The sequence below is a fragment of the Rhinatrema bivittatum genome, chromosome 8, assembly GCF_901001135.1.
Source record: "Rhinatrema bivittatum chromosome 8, aRhiBiv1.1, whole genome shotgun sequence".
NCBI lineage: Eukaryota > Metazoa > Chordata > Amphibia > Gymnophiona > Rhinatrematidae > Rhinatrema > Rhinatrema bivittatum.
The window spans coordinates 24737509-24753579 of record NC_042622.1 but is presented as its reverse complement, the minus strand read 5'-3'; the positions used below and the strand labels follow the sequence as shown (position 1 = coordinate 24753579).

The following is a 16071-nucleotide window of genomic DNA, read 5'->3' as shown; positions in this document are numbered from 1 at the left end:
ATAATGTTCGTGTCTATGCGCACATGCTATAAAATCCGCTACCTTTGCTCGCATGTGTGCATGACTTTTATATCAACGTGCGCGAATGCCATCTTGCGCACGTAAGTGGGGGGGATTTTAGAAGATGTGCACGGTGATGCATTAGGGCCTATTTCCCTGTTTCCTCCTAGTTCACCCTCTGTAAAGGAGTGGACTTCCTAAACCCAATATCTAACCTGCCTCCCTTTTACCCTACTAACCCTGACCCCTAAAACCTGCTAACTATCCTAGATTTTTTTTTATTTTACTACTTCCCCGCAGTCTATAGCAGCATTAACTTACGCGGTCATCAGATCCTGGCCTGTGCGCAACTCGGACTTAATGGTACTGTTCCGGCCCGCACCTTTTTGCGAAATCTTTTGTGCGTACCGAGAGTTACACACGTGGCTGTGGGCCACTTAAAATCTGTGCTGCCTACGTGCATCCCACTCACGTACATATCTCCTGGATTTGCTGTGTGTAGGGCTTTTAAAATTCACCCTTAAATGCCATTGGTGTGTTTTATGTTATTTTTAAATTACTTTAGATCTTGAGAATAAAGATTTTCCTTTAAGAAAATGCAAAGATTTCTTCCTATGTACTATTTATTGAGAACTCCTCCATTAGAAGTCTGTGGGAAGCCATTTTGTAACGAATAGATCTATTTTCTAATTAGATTTCTGATACAAATATCTTTTATTAGTTTTCCATAGGATTTATCATTCCACTATAAATATAGCAGAATGATGAGCCACGGCTAGGAAAGGGGTGGGGGCGATCGTGTGCACCCAGCCTCATCGCGGTAGTGTGTTTTCACCCACCATGGCTGCGATGTGATGCACATTATTACCCCCCATAGCGCCACTGTAAAAGGTGTAGTTATTTCCGGTGCTAATGCGATAAATATTATCATTTGCAGTGGTACCGTAAAAGTTTTTTCCTTACTCCACCCAAACCACTCCCATTTCCCTCATTTTAATTTTATCATCATGTTGCGATCATTATTGCATGCGCTAGGGCATTATCGCATGTGATAATGGCCCATCGCATTCTGAAAAATGACTGACTGATGATAATAGTATATAATAGCGTCACATAACATCTTCTCACTATCCCTACTACCCAGTAGGAGTTAAACCCTTGGCCACTTGAGGGTTCTGTGCATGTACCTGTCTCCCTGCTACCTCCCACCTACCAACTGGGTTTCTGCTTGCCTCTGAGTAATTGTCCTGCCTGCAAGTTTCTCTCTGAAGATTTGTGGGGACATTGCAACCCCATAAAAACCAGAGGTTACAGTCTTAACAGAAATGCATTCACAGACCATTATTAAAATCACTGGGATCCTATAGCAATTTACTTACCTGGGTCAATAATCAGCCACAAACACAATGCTAATAAACTAAATAGTCTATAATTAAAAAGTATTTATAGTGAATAAAAAACTATTAAAACTTCAATACAACCTAAAGGGCAAAGAGAAAACAATTTTCACTTAACACTAACTGCTACGCTTAAGTCAATTTGCATACAGAATTAAATGCTGTATATTTCTCAGATGTGTTGCTGTCAGAACATGTCTGTATATCCTAAACTGCCACACATCAACTGTCACTCTGCATCCTCTTAAGACACGATGTCAGCAACTGTGATGTCAGCAGCTCATTTTGGATCATGGGTTAATCCTGTCACGTAATCTTGTCCAACAGAATGATGTCAGCTGCTGTGATGTCAGTTTGTCCTGTCTCAGATATTAACCTTTTGACTCCAGCTACTAGTGCTGTAGAACACTGTACTTTTATGCTTCTACCAAATATCTAACTTAAATATCATTAGGAAAAGAAAATGTTTTAATGAGAAGTTTTACATGATATACAAATAATAACATTAACAGTTAAAACTCCTATTTTGTCACATATAGGATCTGTAAAAATTGGTAACTGATTTGGAACAGTTTGAGCAGGATACTGTGTTCTTTAAAAATGGTCATACCTATCATTAGACCAATGTCAGAATAATCCAAAATTACAGGGTTTTTTTCAGGTGGTACGTGCCAGTACTGAGTACTGGCAATGTTTCTGCCACTTGCTTGAATTGCCTTGTGGTACCTCCAAAAATTAATGCATCTATCCTCATTTCTTCTTCCCCCACTCTTTTATGTGTGCTCAGGAGTGCATGATTTAAAGTGAGATATCTTTAAAGAATACTGTCTTAATGGGTAAGTTAGAATATCCTGATAGAGAGGTTGTGATAAAGGCAGAAATAGCCAGGTGCATTTAAATAAAATGGTACACAGAAAGATAAATAATAAAATATATGAATCAAATATTTAAAAATGTGTGATTAAAATATTACAAATGCAATATCAATAAAAGCATATTTACGATAAAATCAAACATAAAATTAGCAAAATGATAGATCCAATACACCCAACATAGCTATGTTTCGACAAGATGTTTGCTTTAGAGGTGATAATATAATTGATCATTCTTAATCCCTAACAAAAAATCATTAAAATATATCATCAAAGTGGTAAAATTGTTAATAAACAATAACAAAAAAAATACTCAAAACATAAGAAATAATCTACTAGGACTACAACTAAATTAATACAAATTTAAAAAATACAAGTTAAAAATGGCAATACATAACATCATTTGTTGACAACCATCTTTGTAATAATTTTTCACAAAAAGGACAACATCATCAGACTTTAGTGCAACACTTTTAATCCACTGTCTCTCGCCACGCAATGGGCTGCAAACAGCATCAGCCGTTTATAAGCACTGTAATGTAATCACTTGATGTTGTACCTCAATTTTAACCACCCGTTTACCTATCTCATCAAACCCAACTTTCACATACCAAAACCAATTTTTCTATATTTTTATTAAACTGACATATTTTATATTAAAAAATACTTAGCTCCCACTGTAGCGTTCCAAACACTAGAGTGGGAGCTAATTATTTTTTAATATAATGACCCTCTGTTATAGATTAAAGCAAGGGTAAATGAGGCGTCTGGATTATCTGCTGATACGAGGTGTCCCCTGACGAAGCTGGTGACAGCCGAAACATGGTCCGTGTTGGGGCAGTGTTTGGAACGCTACAGTGGGAGCTAAGTATTTTTTAATATAAAATGTCAGTTTAATAAAAAATATAGAAAAATTGGTTTTGGTATGTGAAAGTTGGGTTTGATGAGATAGGTAAATTGGGGTACAACGTTGAGTGATTACATTACAGAGCTTATAAACGACTGATGCTGTTTGCGGCCCATTGCGTGGCGAGAGACAGTGGATTTAAAAGTATTGCACTAAAGTCTGACGTTGTCCTCTTTGTGAAAAATTATTACAAAGGTGGTTGTCAACAAATGAATTGTTTCCTCTCTGTTTTTGGATATTATTAATAGTGAGGGGATTGTGCTTCTGTTTTGTGATTAATACATAACAAATGACGTGGCAAGATGATAAATAATTTTAAACAAAATATATAAGAATTAAAACATACCTCCTAGCTAAGAGGAAAAGAGGATGACTGCTCAACCATAAACAAGCTTAAACATCAAATACCTAAAAACTAAAAGGCAATAAAAATGAATATATATAGAAAATATACAAAAATTAAAACATATATAAAGAAACTAAAAAAATAATTGAAAAAACCTAAAAATGATAACCTACATTTGTAAAATTCCAAAGCACCCTGACAGGCACCAGAAGTGGTAAAATAAATATTCTTCCTTACTAAAAGAAAAGAAAACAATTAATAAAATGAAGAACATACTTGCTAAAAAAAAAAAAACAACCAACCCCAAAAAACAACCCCCCCCACTCTCAAAGAGAGAAAAGGGGGGGGGGGAGTAAAAAAGGGAAGAAAGGGGGCCAAGAAATAGGCAAGATTGAACTAGGGGAAGGGGAAAAGAAGAGACTAAAGGGAGGAGGATGGCAAGGGAAGAGGAAAAGAAAAGGAACGAATAAAAAAAATATATATATATATATAAAAAAAATTATAAAAAACTAAGGAAGCATTCTGTAGATTTACAAAAAGTAAACAAACAGAATGATGTGCCAGTGTTTACGTAATATCTTGCTGATATACCCTACTGATTTAGCTCTATTTGTCTTACTAAGTTAACATTTTTGAGCAGTGGATCTTGGAGGGAAAATCTCTTAAAAGAGCAGTCCTGGTCTGTTTCTGTAATATAGGTTCATTCTATGGAACAGTGCTGCAGACTATCCACTGTGTTCTCTGTGTTCCTGTTTTCAAATAAGGTTCTAATATTTTAAATAAAGCTTATTCTGCTTGTTTGCCTTTTGTAGTGGAATTAGAAAAAGTACAGAGAAGATGTTAGGACAGAGCAGGAGTAGACATGAGCATTAGAGGGCCTAGTCAATGAGGCTTAGTCAGGTTAAGGATTGTCTGCCTATTCCTTGCTTTGAACCAGTTTGCAGAAAAGACTTCTGGATGTCATCATGCGCACAGTTATACCTTCATATAGAAGAAAGACATTTATGCCCAGCAGCTTCTAGGACTTCTGGCATGGAACATGAAGATTTAATAACCACCTGCAAAAAGATATTTCCTCCAAAATCTTAATGAGCCACATGACTAACTCAAGGACATGTGTATCCTTGAGCAAGAGAGATGGGTCTCCCACATATGCCTGCAAAGACATCTCCCCTGTTTCCTGAAGGCAATAACCAGCTGCCGAAAGAGCTCAGTCAGGCATGGATCAAAACATTTCTACTGCTAATTGGAATGATAAGCGAAAAACTCCAGCCTGGGACCCAGTGCAGCCTGGGAAAGAAAGGACTATAATAATGTCTGAAAGCAACACAGTACAGCAGCATCAGAGAGTGGAGCAGCACAAACAGCAACCCGCAACTGGACACCGGCATCAGGGTCGTTAACTTTAAAACAGCCATGCATATATGCGCACATCTCATAAAACCATCTGGACGCACGTAAATGGGCGCGCCATTTTATATGGATGCACGCTTGTGCCGCTACTACCATGTGAGTGGGGGGATTTTAATATACATGTGCGTCGACGCAATTACCAGTTAAACCAGTTCAATCCCACTTTGACTAGTTACAGGGTAGGACTTCCTAACCCCCCTAGCTAACTAATCTCTCTTTTACCCTACCTGCTCCAACCCTTAAAACCCTGCTGACTAGCCTATTTTTTTTTTTTTGTTTTATAACTTATATTTTATCTATAGCAGAAGTAGTTATGTAGTAGGGATCCCCGGCGTGTGCTTGTGTGCCCAAATACGCACTGGTTTCCATTTAAATTCCTGGAATGCCCATGCCCCATCCGTTTTTTTTTGGGACTTTTTTTTTCTTTTGTGCACAAACCGGGAGATATGCGTGTCCTTGGACGCTTCTTAAAATATGCACGACGGCCCAAGAGATGCGCATATCTCCCTGATTTTGGTCGCATAGGGCTTTTAAAATCTACCCCAGAGTAGGGAACAAGACTGGCTCGGGTGAGCGTTAACGCCTGTTCATTTAGGAGGTTAAGCAATGGAAATATGTTACTTTGTGGAGCTGGCTTGCACAGGCTCTAACTTTGTGCTTTGTTGTATGCCATGGTCATAATAATAAATTATTCTAGTACCACTGGATGGTCTCGCCTGGGTCTATCGCTCACACACTCTTCCTGCTAGTCACGTTAGTAGCTGTAACAAACGCTGATGAAAATGATAAAGGGGATGGAACTTCTCTATGAGGAAAGGACTAAACAGGTTAGGACTCTCCAGCATGGAGAAGAGACGACTGAGAAGAGAGAGGATAGAAGTCTATAAAATCTTGAGTGGGATGGAATGGATAAACAGGAAATGGTTATTACCCTTTTCATTAGTAATAGGGCTAGAGGGATACTCCATGAAGCTAGTAGGTAGCATGTTTAAAACAAACTGGAGAAAGTAATTTTACACTCGGTGCACAGTTAAACTGTGGAATTTGTTATCAGAGGATGTAGTGAAGGCAGTTAGTATAGCGAGGTTTAAAAATAGTTTAGACAAGCTCCTGGTGGGAAAAGTCCATAAACCATTATTAGCCACGAAACTTGGAAAAACCACTGCTTATCCCTGTTCATGAGCAAGAAGGAGATCCTGTGTGGCACTTGTGATCTGGATTGGCCACTGCTGGGGACAGGATGCTGGGCTTCAAATAAATGAAACAGAAATAAACATCAAACAAATAAAAAAACAAAACACAAAAAACCAATGAAATGAAAAATGAAACAACCAATTTTTTTTAATGCACACCCCTACTTTTAACACTGCTACAAAAAAAATAGTATCACAACCTGTAAAATCAATCCATTTTTTTCCACATCAGCTATGTCTCTTTCAACCAGGGGTGTAACCAGAACTGAAATTGTGGGGGAACCCAAGGATAACATAGGGGGGCAGGCATTATGCTCGCTCTTCCCCCTCCCCCCCCCCCCCATCCCTTACCACATCCTATGTGGGTATTGACGGTAGTGGCTACAAAACCCTTTAATTTCTGTCAACACTCTATCTTTTAAGTTTTCGTTCTTTCTCTGTGTTGTGGAACAAATTAGTAAAAGATATCAGATTGAAACTCGATGGCTTGAGCTTTTGCAAGAAAGTAAAAACGTGGTAGTTTCTACGAGGTGTGTAGTATAATACAGCCCTGAGCTGGTTGCAGGTTTGGGTGATTTCTACCCTTACCCAATTAGCCTTGATGTTTTAGACTCAACTGCAACATCGCTCTTCACTTTGACGGCGGAGCAGGGGGAAAAAAAGGGTATTGGATTCTGAAGACAGCCAACGCTGGGACTTGACTTTTATGGTCTGGAGTAGTGATGCACTGACATTGGGGATAACGTTTCTCTGGCCAAGTCCAAATGCAAAGAACATTTAAAGCAGCATTGTCTGAATTATCAAGAAGGCTGCTCACCATGTAAAAATGTTGGAGTAATTTTGTTATGGTTTTGATAGTTGCTTGGTCTTGCTTGCAAGTTTACTATTCTTAAACCTAAGGCAGGGGGGTAATCTGCTCAGAGTGGCAGTTGCTGCCATGGGAAGCTTGCTGGGCAGACTGGATGGACCATTTGGTGTTTTTCTGCCGACAATATTATGTAACTGCATTATGTCACTTTATGCAAATGTTAGAGCAATTATGTAAACGGGCTTCCAGCCAGGCAGGCATTCCTGGACTTTTAAAAGTGCTGAGAGAAAGGGGAGATAATCACCTGCCAAAAGTAAACAGAAAGGCTTGGAGGATGTGAAAAGGTTACAGGACTAGCCCAAGGGCAATGTCCTTTCCCTGTTCGTTAGCCTTTTAAAAGACACAGGAGATCATAGACTGGCTTCGGGCCCTCTAACTGTTGCACTTTTAAGGGCTGACTCAGATGTGACATGATCCTACTGCTGGGGGAGGGGGCCTGAGCCAAATGTGTGGAGGCACATTATATATATATCAAAGCAAGGACAGCAATATTCAATTTCACAGTTTCTCTATAAATGTATATATTCATTCATATGTACTTAACATTTATTCTGGTAATTATACCTGTATCTCATGTAAATTAACCAAAAATGTTTTACAAAATTTTACTTTAACAATAAAATAACATTAAAGCTTGCATGACTGTGCTATACATGTGCACGGGTGACACGGAGTACACATCTCACAGAAATTCTCTCTCAAAACTTTATAGATGTGCCACTTTTTTTTTTTTTTTAAAGTGGTCTTCTGGTTTTATTTCTCTCGCTCTTAGTTTTTGTACCTCGATGCTCCTCTGACAATCCTTTTGCTATTCTTTCTTTGTTTCCTTTTGTCTCTACCAGATTTATCTTTCTCCTTTATTCTTTAACTTTGTCTCAAAGAGAAATATGGGATAAAGAGAAATTGGGCAGAGATAAAGAATAAAGGAGAAAGATAAATCTGGTAGAGACAAAAAGAAAGAATAGCAAAAGGATTGTCAGAGGACATCGTGGTACAAAAAACTAAGAGTGAGAGAAATAAAACCAGAAGACCACTTTAAAAAAAAAAATGTGGTAGATCTATAACGTTTTGAGAGAGAATTTCTGTGAGATGTGTACTCTGTGTCACCCGTGCACATGTATAGCACAGTCATACATGCTTTAATATGTTTGTATGTTAGTAGTTTTTAAATGTATTGTGAAAGTAAAATTTTGTAAAACATTTTTGGTAAATTTACATGAGATACAGGTATAATTACCAGAATAAATGTTAAGTACATATGAATGAATATATACATTTATAGAGAAATTGTGAAATTGAATATTGCTATCTTTGTGTTTGATATATTTGATATAGAAGACAGCATAGAGTTTTTGTGGCTTGGTGTAGTGTAATTTTTTTGGCACTCGTACAAAGTTAAGAAAAAAAAAAATCTAATGGGGAGATTCTGTCCATCTGTTTATCTGTGATCCTGTTTCAAAAGAGATTTATGCTAGTATTTTATAAACTCTGACAGGAGCTGCACAGTTTATAAAATAATGTATATTTCTGCCCCAAATGTATGTGTGTGTTTCGATTCATGTATATATGTGACATGCAGGAAAATGCATACTTTCCCTACCCATTTTATAAAATTATGCACGTATATTTTATGCAAGTAATAATTGTAACATGTACGTAATAACCTTGAGTTTTACGTGGAGGCATGCATATTACAAAACATGCATGTACTACTCTGCTTCAGAAAATACTTTGGTGCAAGCTTGCAATCGCCAAATCACCTAGTTCACCTTGACATTTCAGTGATTCACCCTGCACCCCCCCCCCCCCCACCCATCACCACTTAACCCATCTAAAAGCTCTAGAGAAAACAAGTGCAGTTTCACCTCTGCAACTTACTGGTGTAAAAGTGCACAGACAGGTTTGGAAATGTTTGTGCATATACTGCTTGCAAAGTAGCAACTTGCGTGCGCACTCCGGAACGCTCCCAGATAGTCACTTTTTTTTCTCTCGTTAGATTGTGAGTGCGCACTCACAGTGTATCCAAAATAGCTACTTGCAAGCACATGTGCCAATTTTATATGTGGAAACCTTTTGAAAATTAAGCCCTAAGAGGACGGTGGTGCGGCAGAAACTGAATGAGCCCACCCTCAAGACACCGGTGTCTGTCAGCTCTACAATTACGGTAGCAAACGAATGCCACTCCCACATCTGTTTATATGCAGTGGGCGTGCACAACCTTTAATTGTTCTATATTTGCCAAGGCATGGTACCTTTTTTTTTTTGCTGAGCTCACTTGGGCTTCTTTGTTGCCTCATATCTTCTTTCTCATGTGATTTGTAGGACAGATCCCACCTGTCTTGTTTGCCTTCCTCAGCTCCCCCTCAAGAGTTCTGATGTTCTTAAGGGGAGCCAGGCAGCGTCTGTTTTCTGGGAAGAGTTACAGGGCCTACAGTCTGCAAGTCCCCAAGCATCTCAAATAGCCACTCGTGCCCGTGACCAGCTTTACCAATGCTAATGACTTGCTATGAGCTTCTGAGGCTTCGCCACGGAATGCTAGAAGTTTGAAAGGCTTGGTGATGTGTCTGTGGGATGGTCGGGGGGGGGAAAAAACGAAACAAAAATCCAGAGCATGCTTTACCCGGGACCATCTGTGAGAAAATTAGAAAAGCAATCTGGCTTGGGGGGTTCTATAAAACTTGACACCCTGCAGCCAAGGTGGCAAATTGAGTTGGTTTGGCATTTTCTAAGCTACAACCGTTTTTTTGCAGAAAATGAACCCTGCACAATGCTTTACCACCTTTATTCTCAGAGGACACTTCTGACATAAATATTTGTCATTGAAGAGCTGGCAATTTCTGGTCGGGTTGAATGGTCCCTGATGTGCCATTGACTGCATTCATCTGAATAAAAGTATCAATAAAATAAACCTTTTGCCACTTGTCTAGCATGGAACCCATTTACCTGCATCAAATTAATGGCAATTTATGATTTTTTTTTCCTTCACAGTCTCCTCATTTTGTTTCCTTTCTGCTTTCAGAACAATGCCCTAGCACTGCCATCATGTCTGGAAATTGTTTACTTTAGGGGCAGGAAATAAGCTCTCAAAATGCTTCTGAATCAATGTTAATAGAATCTGACTTGCAGACTCTCTCTCATTGCCAGCCTTAGGGTTTTGTTTTTGGTTTTGTTTTTTAATTTTTCCCAGTAAAGTGCTTCCAAAGTCAGAGCATGATACTAAGGCAAGAACCGAGAACAGGGACATTGCTAGAGGCTCCTTCTGTGTGTACTATTTAACCCTCTTCGACTTTTGAAGAAGTTGCTGTTATGCTCAGGTTGTGTACCCTTGGGCCGACGGGAGGATGGTATACCTTAGGAGGTGGTCCGTAGGTTCTCCCGTCGGGTGGCAAGGCAGAACAGAAGATGCGACCGGCTGACCCTGGGCACTGGAAACAGAGATGGAGACAGACTAGAAGTTGTGACGTCGAGGAGGCAACTGAGTCTTCGCAACTGGAAGCCCGCGGTCCCCTCGGGAGGAGCTCGTAGGGACCCGAGCTGCTGGGACTTAGGTGGACCTTTGAGAGGTCTAGGAGTCGTGAGGTCGGTGCAAGGGCTGACTGGAGCTTCACCCCCTGGAAGCCCGCGGTCCCCCCAGGAGGAGCCCGTAGGGACCCGGGCTGCTGAGACTTAGGTGGGCCCTTGGAGACGATGGTCCAGAAGAAGTCCGAGGTCAAGTGCCAGAGGGTCGTCGCTTACCAGTCCGAGGTCACACACCAAGGGATCGCCACTTGCCAGTCCAAAGTCAGGAACCAGGAATCACTAAGACGAGACAGGAACCAAGGAGCAAGGATCCAAAACACACGAAGACTCACCGAAGCAAGCAGACCTGACTAACGGGAATCATTGCCAAGTCAAGGAATGAGCAGAGGAAGCCTTCTTTTATACTTCCTCTGCTCTGGCTCATTGGGAACAGCTGTAGCTAGTTAAAGGGATCAGGTCCCTTTAAATCTGGTGAGAAGGCGCAGCCTCGCGCCTAAGATGGCGACGGCCATCTTGGATTCCCAGCCCGCGGGGGAAGCCGCCTACCTCGCAAGGGGGGAACAGGGACAGCTCCCAAGCCTGGAGACCCTTGCGGATGCCCGTACCGGTGCGCGGAGGCCTACAGGCTTCAGTACCCACGACTTACCCGACGCTGGCGCGGCAGCTTGCCGGCCCAGGTCAGATAGGGGGTCGTGGCTGTCCGCGGCCGCGGAACACAACAGTTGCTTTTGCATTGAGAGACGGTGACCTAACCATCGCATATGTGTTTAACTCCCCTTCCCCCACCCCTTCGTACTCAGATATGAAAACGGCGTTTTCAATGAGATTGTACTGTAGTGCACTATTGCATTAATTTTCTTTTACATATTTAACCTTAATAAGTAAAGTACTTGGTGGTGGCGCATGGTACCCTGTTGACTTGCCCTTACTGAAGACCATGTCTATTTTCTAAAATTGTGTTTGTCAGAATATACGGTAAGTGGTGAGAAGAAAGGTCTAGGCAGTCAGGCACGGGATGTAGTATCGAGTCTTTCAGTGCACAGTCAGACCTAGTGAAAGAAGGTGCAAAAACTAGAAGTCAAGACTGCTGAAAGTCTCATGGGGGCTAAAGATGATGACTGTGTAGGGAAGCTTTTCAGGTCTTTTGAAAGTAAATTTTGTGAAATTTAGGCATGGCAGACTACTAATTTTTCAAAAGGTGGTAGCATAAAAATAGATATTTTGGGGATAATTTTGAGTAGGATTTACACGTGTAAATGTAACTACTGTTGTAGCAATTTTCAAAAGCCCACTTACATGGGTAAAGTGCATTTACAAGTGTAAAACCCATTTTTACGCACATAAATGCTTTAGAAAATCAGGCCCTTTGCTTATATCCTGATTGACGCCAATAAGAAAATAGTTTAGATGGGTTGGAATACTTGCTCTTTTGTTTTTTTATTTTTAAATATATACCAGTGCATTTATCTTGGAAATTGGAAATGGTGCTAACTTGAAGAACAGAATACAGTGTGTCCAGGCTTCACATGAAGCTTGAATATTTCACAATTTAACTTTTACCCGTCAGAGGTGTAACGAGCAGGTACTTCTTCAACTGGTTATTTCTTTCCATTCTGGAGTCTCCAGATATTGTTCACTGGGCCAGAAAAGTCTCCTGAGATCTCTGTAACAGAATTTTTGATGTATGTACACTCTTCAGGGTGAATTTTAAAAGCCCGGCTGGCACCAAAGCCAGGAGATACACAGAGAAATCGGGACTGCGTGTGCCGCACAAATTTTAAAAGGCGCCCGAGTATTCACATATCTCCTGATACTCGTACAAATAAGAAGTTGAAAAAAGGGGCAGGGTGTGGGTGTGGTCTGGGCGGGGTTTGGGTGTTCCAGGACTTTAACATGAAATGTGCGAGTAAATGCACACTCAAGTGTGCATTGGGGTCCCCTACCGTGTAACTTTTGCTACGGATGGCGTGTAAGTCCAGGAACCAAGAAAAACTAGGCTATTCAGTGGGGGTAGATTTTTAAATCTACGCGCTGGCGTACGTTGGGCACCCAATTTTATAACATGCGTGCGTAGGCACGCGCATGTTATAAAATCGGGGGTCGGCGCACGCAAGGGGGTGCACACTAGTGCATCTTGCATGCGACGATGCCCGCGGCCTTCCCCCTATTCTAATCCCCCCTCCGACCTCTATCTTACCTTTTGCGCCTGCCGGCAGCCTAACAGCACAAGATCCCCCGGCACAGTGGCCTCTGGCCCCGGACCGCCCCTTTTTTAAAGCCCTGGGACTTTGACGCGTCCCGGGGCTTTACACGCATCACTGGGCCTTTCTAAAATAGGCCCGGCGCGCATAATCCACTGGATTTATGCGCATAGATCTTTTTTAAAATCCTGCCCTGGGATTTTAAGGGTAGGAGCTAACGTTAAAAGGAAAGCTAATTAACTAGAGGGGTTAGGGAGTCCTATCTTTGCCTGGGCTAACTGGGAATGTACTGGAAAAACTGGTAATAGCGTCGGTGTGTGTATCTACTAAAATCCCCCCACATACGCGGTAGAGGCGGCATTTGCATGTACATGCGCACATCCGTATAAAATTGTGCACACATGTATGCTCGTACAACCTATTTTATACCATGTATGCATATATGTTATAACATGGCTATGTCCTTTAGAGCGAGCCGGCATACACACGTAACATGTGCACATGCGTGGCCGTTTCAAAGTTATCGTCTTTGATTCTTTCCATATTTGCTCTGTCCCTGTTTCAGAGAAATTTTATTTTGGCTATATATAAAAAAAATAAATAAACTTGCAGAACTCTGATCGGCAAAGCTCTAACTAATGCCGTCCAATAGAATGTAATAAAAATTGGTTACTTATAAAACCAATCCAGAAAGAAAAAGCTGATGTGATTCCAGTTTATAAGCAGGGAAATTAATTTTCATACAGGTCTGTGTAGCTCCATATTTGTGCTTTCGTGGCCGTGTGAAGAATTATTATAGCATATCGGGCACGTGCAGAGTATAAAATATGCGCAAGTTCACCCCCAACGTGCGCCATGTACATATGCTTATGTGGGAATACCTGCAGTGCAGTGAAAGAACATATTTAAATGTATTCAACATTCATGCTTTTCCTGCTTCTTTTGTTTTTTTTGCAAAACATATTTTACACGTGAAAAAAAGACTTGCTGATGTCAAACCCTGATTTACACACATGTAAACTGGTATCTTTTAAAAACATGCATGCATAATAGAAATGAGCAGTTTCCTAACTCCTCCGCTGGTTCACCCAGCCCTTTGCCAGATCATCGAGACCCTCCTAGTTTTTTTCAGTCTCAACTTCCCCAGGTTCACCCAGATTTCCCGCCCAAGCTATAGTTTTGATAACAGACCCATCTGATATCACTTGCACCAGATAATTAGCAGGTGTAAAATTGTGCCAATAAGTTACCACATGTACTCGGCATAAGTCTTTTTTTGTAAGCTAGCAACTTTCACACACAACTCTTGGCGCTGCCTCAGAATGCCCCTTTTTTTTTTTTTATAATGTAAATGTGCGCCTGAAAGCGAACTCGCTCGCATATGTTTGATGTATATAAAATAGTGTATACGCTACTGTTGCGTGTATATGCCAACTCGCCCCTAAAGCTCCCGATTTCTTCACGATCTCTCTACCTAATGACCCTGCGTGGAGCAAACGGAGGGGGCTGCAGGCTGCAAGGGAGGAGTGCCAGTATCTTAAATCACAGGGCCAGCGAGCGAAGTGGCAGTGCCTGCAACCGAAAGGGTGGTGGTGGGCGTTTCCCCAGGCCCCACCAGCACCAAGAGCAACAACAACAATAAAGAAAAAACCCAAAACAGAGGCACTGGCAGCGCAACAGAAAAAAAGAGCCGTGGTGCTGGTGGGGAGGTTCCCGGGCTCCTGCAGTGCACAGAAGGAAGCACTGGTGTGGGGAACAGAAGGGCTGGTGGGGTTTCCTGGTCACTGGATGATGACCTTGGAGCCTGAGGGGAGTGCCAGAGGAGGGGGAGGGTAAAGTGAGGATGAATGGGGGGGCTGGAGGAGGGGAGCAGTGGGAAAGGTGACAGAGCTGGGGGAGGGGAGAATTTTCTCTCTCTCTCTCTCCTGCCTTTCCTTTCATGAAGGTCACTTGGCCATTCCTTGCATTTTCCCACAAGCTTGGAGTCTAGAGCGGACACTCCACGGGCAGGGTTGGGGAGCAGAGCGAGCAGGGGTGCAGCTCCTGGGCATTACGTTTGCAAAGTAACATTCAAATCAACGCTGTCACGTAAAAAAATGATATATTCTGGGTGTGTAACGTTTCCAGTGGTCTCTGAAAGACGCAGGCGGTGTTAATCGCAGGAAGGGTTTCCTATCTACGCAACGATGTCTGCGTTGTGTGAACATTTGGGTAGGGGGGAGGTGTTTCTTGGTGGTATTTGAGTATTTATTTTTCAGATATTTTTTTTTAAACCTCCGCGCTGATTTCATAACGTGTGCGTCAGCATAGGCACGTTATAAAATACGAAATCACCGCGCCTGTGCGCGCACCGATTTTATACTCCGTGCCCCACTCGCACGTGTGGGGGGAGGGGGGGTTTCAATTGCACCCGACGATGCGATTGGCCTTTTTCCCGGTTCCCTCACCACCTTCCTTCCCTTTACCCCTCTCCACCCTAACCCCTAACCCCCTACCTAGCTACCCCCGATTTTTTTGTTGTAATACTGACTGCTCCTTGGGAGCAGAAGTAACTTCCGAATGGCCGCTGTCCTGGTCAGCCCCTCCCCCCCCCTTTTTTTGCTGGCCCGGCACTTCTGCGTGTATCGGGGGTTTTGTGCGTAGCCAGGCCCTTTCTAAAATGTGTGCAGGGCCCGGCCATGCACGTAACCCTCGGTATTTGCGTGCTCCGGGCTTCGAAAATTTGGGCGATGTATATGTGCTTTCCTCCTTAAAATCCACTTCTTTGGAAATGAAAGCTAGGAGCAAGACTTAAAAAAAATAAGTGAACAGATGTTTTTTTTTAGTCTTTCCTTTAAACCCGAGCATGGTTTGTTTGGGGTGTTGCTCATGGAAAGTTGAGCTGGACCCAGATGTGGGTCAGAGCGCGGGTGATCTGTACTCACACTGGACAGTGAATCAATCGCATCTTGGTTATACGTAAACAGTGGTCTGTGAATCATCTTGATTTTACTTTCATGAAAATGGTTTGTGAGTAGGAAAAGTCTAGTGCAGTGGTGCACAAACCAGTTTTTGTCCCTCAGCCCCTCCAGCAAGTTAGGTCTTCAGGATATCCGTAATGTATATGCATGAGGTATATTTGCATGCAGACCTCCAATGGATGCATATATATATATATCTATCTATCATCTTGCGTATTCATTGGCGATATCCTGAAATCCCGACTGGCTGGGGGATAGGGGAAAGTATGCCTGAGGCCCGATTTGGGTTCTGCTGGTCTAGTGGTTGGTTAATGCACTGTAATAGGGTTTGGGAGAAGTAGTGGAACCAAAGGTCATGACATTGACTCTTTGTGCAATTTACTCTCCCTGTGTGC

General features: G+C 41.9%; 1 protein-coding gene across 1 annotated transcript in view; it reads left to right on the top strand.

Moving 5' to 3' along the window:
- The window catches only part of DOK5 (docking protein 5), a 152446-nt gene that overhangs the window by 13255 nt on the left and 123120 nt on the right, over positions 1-16071 (top strand). The window lies entirely within an intron of this gene.